This window comes from Vombatus ursinus, unplaced genomic scaffold (genome assembly GCF_900497805.2).
Source record: "Vombatus ursinus unplaced genomic scaffold, bare-nosed wombat genome assembly UNPS02014812.1, whole genome shotgun sequence".
In the NCBI taxonomy this organism is placed as follows: domain Eukaryota; kingdom Metazoa; phylum Chordata; class Mammalia; order Diprotodontia; family Vombatidae; genus Vombatus; species Vombatus ursinus.
This window is the reverse complement of record NW_020954590.1, coordinates 69,525,100-69,532,357: the sequence shown is the minus strand read 5'-3', so window position 1 is coordinate 69,532,357 and position 7,258 is coordinate 69,525,100.

The following is a 7,258-nucleotide window of genomic DNA, read 5'->3' as shown; positions in this document are numbered from 1 at the left end:
AATCATTGGCATTTCTATATATTACTAATAAAGTCCAACAGCAAGATATAGAAAGAGAAATTCCATTTAAAGTTTCTGTAGACAATATAAAATATTTGGTAATCTACTTGCTAAGACAATTTCAGGAACTATGTTAATGCAATTATAAAACACTTTTCACACAAATAAAGTTAGATCTAAATAACTGGAAAAGTATCAGTTGCTCATGGATAGGCTGAGATAATATAATAAAATGGCAATTATACCTAAATTAATTTAGTTATTCACTGACATACCAATCAAATTCCCAAATCTACTATTTGATAAACCCAAAGATCCCAGCTTCTGGAATAAAAACTCACTATTTGACAAAAACTGCTGGGAAAACTGGAAAAGAGGATGGCAAAAACTAGGCATAGACCAAAGTCTTACACCATATACCAAAACAAAAATCAAAATGAGTACATGATTTAGACATAAAGGGTGATACCATAACCAAATTAGGAGAGCAAGGAATAGTTTACCTGTCAGATCTATAGAGAATGAAAGAATTTATGACAAACATGAGAGAGAGAGAACATCATGGAATGCAAAATGGACAAATTTTTATTACAATAAATTAAGAAGTTTTTGCACAAACAAAGCCAATACAACCAAGATTAGGAGGGAAGCAGAAAATTGGAAATTTTTATAACCAGTTTCTCTGATAAGGGCCTCATTTCTAAGATAAATAGAGAACCGAGTCAAATTTACAAGAATACAAGTCATTGTCCAATTGATAAATCATCAAAGGATATGAACAGGCAGTTCTCAGATAAAGAAATTAAAGCTTTCTATAGTCATATGAAAAAATTCTCTAAATCACTATTGATTAGAAAAATGCAAATCAAAACAACTCTGAGGTACCACATCACACCTATCACATTGGCTAACATGACAAAACAGGAAAATGATAAATATTATAGAAGATATGGGAAAATTAGAACACTTTGGAATGCATTGTTGGTGGAGTTGTGAACTGATCCACCCATTCTGGAGAGCAATTTGGAATTATACCCGAAGAGCTACAAAACTGTGCATACCCTTTGATCCAGCGATATGACTTCTAGGTCTATATCTTAAAGACATCCATACATGGGGAAAAATTATAGCAGCTCTTTTCACCATAGCAAAGAATTGGAAATTGAGTGAATGCCCATCAATTGGGGAATGATGAACTAGTTGTGGTATATAAATGTAATGGAATACTATTGTTTTATAAGAAATGATGAGATGGTGGACTTCAGAAAAACCTGGAAAAACTTATACGAACTGATGCCAAGTGAAGTGAGCAGAAGCAGGAGAACATTGTATACAGTAACAGCAACATTGTGTAAATACCAACTTTGATAGACAGCTCTTCTCAGAATTGCAATGATCTAAGACAATTCCAAAAGATGAAAGATGGAAAATTCTATCCACATCCAGGGAAAGAACCATGGAGTCTGAATGCTTAATTAAAACATACCATTTTCTCTCTTTTCTTTCTTGTGGTTCTTCCCCTTGGTTCTAATTCTTCTTTACAACATGTCTAATGTGGAAATATGTTTAATATTATTTTGCATATATAGCCTACATCAGATTATATGTCATCTTGTGGTATGGGGAAAGGAGGGAGTGAGGAAAATTTAGAACTCAAAATCTTATAAAAGTGAATGTTGAAAACTAAAAATAAATAAATAGAAATGTTAAAAAAGAATAAAAAAGAGTTGAAATTTCTCAACAGGAAAAAAGGTATGTATCACCAGACAAACTTGGTGGATCATATTAAATCCTTGCATACTTAGGGAGGAATTTATCTTTTATTGGTCAGCTGGAATCTGACCCCTATATATGGGAAAATATTAAGTAACCTAACAATATTAAAATAATTACATTACGATTGAAGTTATTCTGTTCTTCCTAACTGAGCAGGTAGCAGGTAGCTTTTCATGCATAATCATACTAGCCTAACAAGGTTTCTTTGTGCCCATGTGCCTTGACTCCTCTCAATGCCCCAATTATACACAGTGCTGAATTGTATCTACTCAGTCTCTACTCAGAGACTTGCTAGCTATTTGGCCCCAAGCAGGTCACTTAGCTCTGTATCTCTCAGTTTCTTCATAAGCAAAATTGGAATAACAATAGCACCTACTTTGCAATGCGGTTGTGATGATCAAGTAGGACAATACTTGTGACATGATTTTCAAGCCTTTAAGAGGTAAATGTTAGCAAAAATGTTATATTTTTTCTCTTCTCTTGGCTAAGCTTCCTCAGTCATCCCTCTGACAAGACTTGAATCTCTTCACTGGCCAATAATGACCAAAAGAACTTGGAATCTGATTACACAACTGGATTTATAGAATCAACAGAGTCAGAGTAAAGAAAATAATGTTTGATAAGACCTTGACAAAACTGACTTAGGGAAGCTACATGTAGAAACTGGGTAAATTAAAACAGTATTAATAAAATAATTTTTAAAATGCATGCAAAGGACCAAAGTGTCAAAGAGGGACAAACAGGAAGATTCTATTATTACCTTGTTAAATTCAACACCCACACCCACACACACAAACACACACACACACACACATACACATCCCAAATTATACATTACAGAAGTTAATGGTTTCACATATAAACTAGGGCTGTCTTGTTTTCCCTTGTAAATTGAAATGTTTGTGTTTATTGATGATTGTTAAGTTCATAATAAAGAAAAAGAAGCTTTGCATAATGGTAGTGAAACTGAAAATCAAAAAAAAAACAGCATCTAAAATTTAACAGAAGAATTTAGTAAAAAGAAAGCAAAACTATGTAAAGAATGGGTATGTAAAGGAAATATGAAGTCAAATACATGAAAGCTGTGCTTTTAAATGAGTAAGCAAAATTTGCATTTAACATTCTAATAAAAAGACTTCATTAGTACTATTGTCAATAAAAGCCTTTGGCAGACTTCCTCACCAAAGAATTTACTATTAAATTTAGTGTATATTTTGCCAAAAAAAAAAAAAGAATCAGGAAGAACTGCTTTTTTGTTCTCATATTATGTCTTATTCTTTATACTAAAAAATCAGAGAAAAAAAGATTAATCTACATAGTCACATCCCCTTCATTTTTCTAAAATTGTAAATGAGCTTGAACATATAATTACTAAATTCTTGCATTTTTGTTCACTCTGACTTTCATTTATATGGCTGGTCTTATAACTTTTGAAATTTAAGTGCAAAAATATAATAATAAGGAAATAGGATACTTGAAGGCAAAATCAATCTCATTGTTGATGGAGAGGACCATAAACTACACAGTTAGCAAAATATATTATTTAGGACACACAGAAGCTAAATTTTCCTCAGAGCTAATTGATTTTTTGAGTTGGTGTTTTGAAGACCAAAAAGATACGAACCTTGAAAGGGGTTCCTTTTTCAATATGATAGTGTCTTTGGGGAATATGAGACTCATAAAAAATGTAATCAAATTGATATTCAAGAGCATGCATTTTTAGACTTTTATGAGTAAAATACATCTGCATACCACATTTCCTCCTGTCATAGAACATTGACAGATACTTTGTGAACCATAGGTAATACAAATAATGTAGAATGTACCCATATTTCACTAATAAAAAGCACCTCAGTAAAGAGGCAATGTGTAGAATTTATATCATTTTTCTAATTCAATTTGTGACTAGGTTACTGTATAAGTGAGTTTATGTCTTTATGTGAGCTTGTTGGCTTACATGTTCCTATATCTGTACTCGTATGCATATTTGTGGTACCTCACTATCTGTATCTTTTTCTCTTCTTTTCTCTCTCTTTCTCTCTCTCTCTCCACTCATACACACACACACATACACAATTCTCAAAAGAGGGATAGATTATTGTAGTTGACTTCATAAGGAAGGAACAGTGAAGTAGATTGGGGCTGAGAATATTAGGAAACTTTTGAAAACACTTTTGTTTCAGGCCTTACAATTTCTACTGAGTTTTACCCATTATGGCTCAAACAGTGGGGCTACACATTGGAATCATGAGGTATGAAGATGACTGAGGAAAGACCAGAGAAGGAAGAAGGAAATGGAGAACAGGAAAGGAATCAAACTAGATGAAGAAAATGACCATGATGGTAGTAAGAGCCAAAAAGTCAAAGCATTTATTAAAAAGAAAGGAGAAAAGGGGAAAGAAAAGACTACAAAGAAGAAACGATAGCCATGGAGCCAGGAGAGGGAGAAGGGAAAAAAAGATTAAATTAAAACAGTGAAAACAACCTCAGGGGAAGATGAAAAGAGGTGAGGTGGAGGGAGAGTGCAGAACAACACAATGAAAACATGGAAGCAAATGTGAGATGAGGGAGCAAGACAAAATGAAAAGGGGCAATTAATACAAATAAAGAAAATAAAAAGAAGGAATGAAATGACCAGATATGAGTAAAGCAATAGCAGGATGCCCATATGGTGCACACTGCTTAATATCAGGCTCTTTTTCTGATATACAGAACTATTGGACTTGCAGGATAAATTTTTTTCTAATGGATAATGTTTTCAAAGATAGAAAACTAACAGATATGTAGACAAAATGAAATCCCAATATTATTGTCTACTGTCTGTTACTTTTTGTTAAAGAAAAAAAATGTGATGGTTTACAATTGCTTTTTCTTTGTCATCTCCTTCCCACCACATGTCAGCATATGATATAATAATAATTTAATTGTTATTATTATTATTATAGCATTCATATAGTGTTTTAAGGTTAGTGAAGCACTTTTCATATGTTATTTCATTTTATCTTCACAATAATTCTGAATGGTTGATGCTATTATTATTCCCACTTTACAAATGATGAAATTGAAATACAGAGAGTTTGAGTAACTTCCTCAGTGTCACACAGCTATTAAGTGTCTGAAGCATAATTGGAACTCAGATTTTCCTGACTCTAAATCCAATTCTCTACTCAATATGAATCTACATAACTGCCATGCATATTACCTGCTACTATTTTATGTTAAGGTTACCCTGGGTTGTTGATTTTTTATATGATTGTAATTGATGAATCACAGTCAATATTTTCCTATACTAGCTGCTCCTATTATCTCTTTCCCATAAGTAGCATAATATCTCCTGTATTTGCATCTTTGCAAAGTGGTCCCCCATAAATACAGTATAATCCTCAGTGGTACCATAAAGACCTCAGAATCTTGAGCTTCCTTCAAAGCATAGCTCAGATTCAATCACTTTTATGGAATATTTCAACTTCTCTTTCACCAAACCTATATGTAAAGTCTCTCAGATTACCAAGAATTTCTTTGCATATATTTTAAGCACAGGTTGAATAACCAAGCTCAAACCAAATAGAATGTATTCTCAAGACTTAAGGTCAGAAATTTCTTCCTTTTGCTTTGTATTATCCATGAAATTACCAGGCTTTTCAACAGTAGATTTCATCTTCATCATTTTGCAACTTATTAAAGGTGTTGATAATATAAGATGTGTTTATTTCCTCGTTTCATTGTGAAAAAAATTACAATAGACAAAACAAAGCAATGCTTTATAGGCTCATTTACAAAACTAAAAGTGTCTTTCAAACATGTATCAAGATTATTTGAGATTAAATGAAAGGTAAATTGACATAATTCACATAGTTCAGTGACCCTCCACTAATAAACATTAGACAAGGCATAAAATAAAGCATTGTAAGCTTGCTGAAAGTATTGACTTCAGTAATGGAGATACAGAAAAAAATATATTGAGAACAAATTTCCAATGAAGATCATGGCCTCCATATGTTCCTATTAATGGATGACATTATATTGATTGCTTCAATCTCCAAGATGTAGAAGAGCCTTCTAGAAGAGATCTCTCATGACTCAAAGAAGTTTGACCTGATTGTCCACACTGGAAAGGTGAGGGTTGACAAATGTTTACTGCTCAGATTTCAACAAGAGCAAGACATACAGACAGACAGCCAAAGAGACAGAGAGAAAGAGAAAATATTTCTCCAACATTGATGTGTGTGCATGCACACATTTAAATGTGTGTATGTGTATATGTGTATATATGTACATATAAATATATATACATATATATATACACAAATATTTACATGCATCTATGTTGGTGTTTGTATGTACGCACACACACACACACACACATAATGCATATACACAATGGGCTGGGTCTAGCCTTGAAAAGGAGAATACAGGCTTGCTTGCTTTGGGGAAATTGAAAAGGATTTTTATGTATCCCAAATTTCCCACAACAGAAAAGGATAACCTTAAAAACAAACACACATTTTACCATTGTTGCTATATTATAGGAAGACCTTAAACACCACTACCTCTGAAGAAGTAGAGATAAAAATTATTCATAAAGCAATGGAGGGGCACATGGTGGCCATGAGTATGCTAGAATATGTAATCAAGAAGGAACTATGAGGAATAAGATGATGTCATCAAATATTTATATAATGAACATAGAAGATGGACTATTCATGTGGTAAGATCAAAAGATGACAAGTAGATACCCAGAGTTTTCCACTGGTATACTCATGATGTTGGAAGAAATTAAGGAAAGCCCACAGGATGTTGTGGTCCTTGTGGTTAACTTTAAGGATTATATGGACAAGAGTCACACAAGACTGGAAGACAAGAATGGGTTGCAATCAACATCATTAAGAAGAATTATTTTTAAAAAAGAGAAATTCTTCAATTGATTAAATAATATATCCTCTTGATTATTTTGATATTTGAATACTAGTACCTTGAACATAGTTGGCAATTAATAGGTATGTTTTGAGTTGGAATTTTTAATATATACTATAAAGGTTTGATTCAATGTTTTAATAGGCATTTGTTAATGTTTATGATACTCCATGTTCAAAAATTACAATTCCAGATGGTCAACAAAGGGATAAATATGCCATGTTTTGCAAACGATGGTTACTAGTGAGATGGTAGTTCCCACCCCACATATACACACCACTTAAACACAGAGTGAACTTTGTACAGTATAGAAAGCCTGAAGTTGGGAGAGATATATATATTTATAACTTTTGGTTTGGACTTACCCTCTAACTGCACAGGGAAACATGTTGTTTGTTGTTATTTAGCTATTTTTCTGTTGTTTCAGGCTCTTCTTGACCCCTTGAGTGTTTCTTGGCAAAGATACTAGAATGCTTGGTCATTTCCTTCTCCAGATCATTTTACAGGTGAGGAACTGAGGTAAACAGGGTTAAGTAACTTGTCCAGGGTCACATAGCTAGTAAGTATC